A 640-nucleotide genomic window follows, 5' to 3' on the forward strand; every position below is an offset into this window, starting at 1 on the left:
GAGGATGAGGATAGGATGAGGATGAGGATGAGGACAAGGATAGCATGAGGATGAGGATGAGCACGAGGATGAGGGATAGGATGAGGATTAGGATGAGTATAGGATTAGGATGAGCATAAGGATAGCATGAGGATGAGGATGAGGATAGGATGAGAATAGGATGAGGAAAGGATGAGGATGAGGATAGGATGAGGATGAGGACGAGGATGAGGACGAGGATGAGGACGAGGATGAGGACGAGGATGAGGACGAGGATGAGGACGAGGATGAGGACGAGGATGAGGACGAGGATGAGGACGAGGATGAGGACGAGGATGAGGACGAGGATGAGGACGAGGATGAGGACGAGGATAGGATGAGGAAGAGGATGAGGATGAGGATGAGGACGAGGATAGCATAAGGTTGAGGATGACGACGTGGATGAAGATAGGATGAGGATGAGGATGAGGATGAGGACGAGGATAGCATAAGGTTGAGGATGACGACGTCGATAGGATGAGAATAGGATGAGGATGAGGATGAGGATGAGGACGAGGGTAGGTTGAGCACGAGGATGAGGATAGGATGAGGAATGAGAATTAGGATAGGATGAGGATTTGGATGAGGATGAGGATAGGATGAGGATTTGGATGAGGAGGAG

Source organism: Lupinus angustifolius, chromosome LG05 (genome assembly GCF_001865875.1).
Source record: "Lupinus angustifolius cultivar Tanjil chromosome LG05, LupAngTanjil_v1.0, whole genome shotgun sequence".
NCBI classification, from domain to species: domain Eukaryota; kingdom Viridiplantae; phylum Streptophyta; class Magnoliopsida; order Fabales; family Fabaceae; genus Lupinus; species Lupinus angustifolius.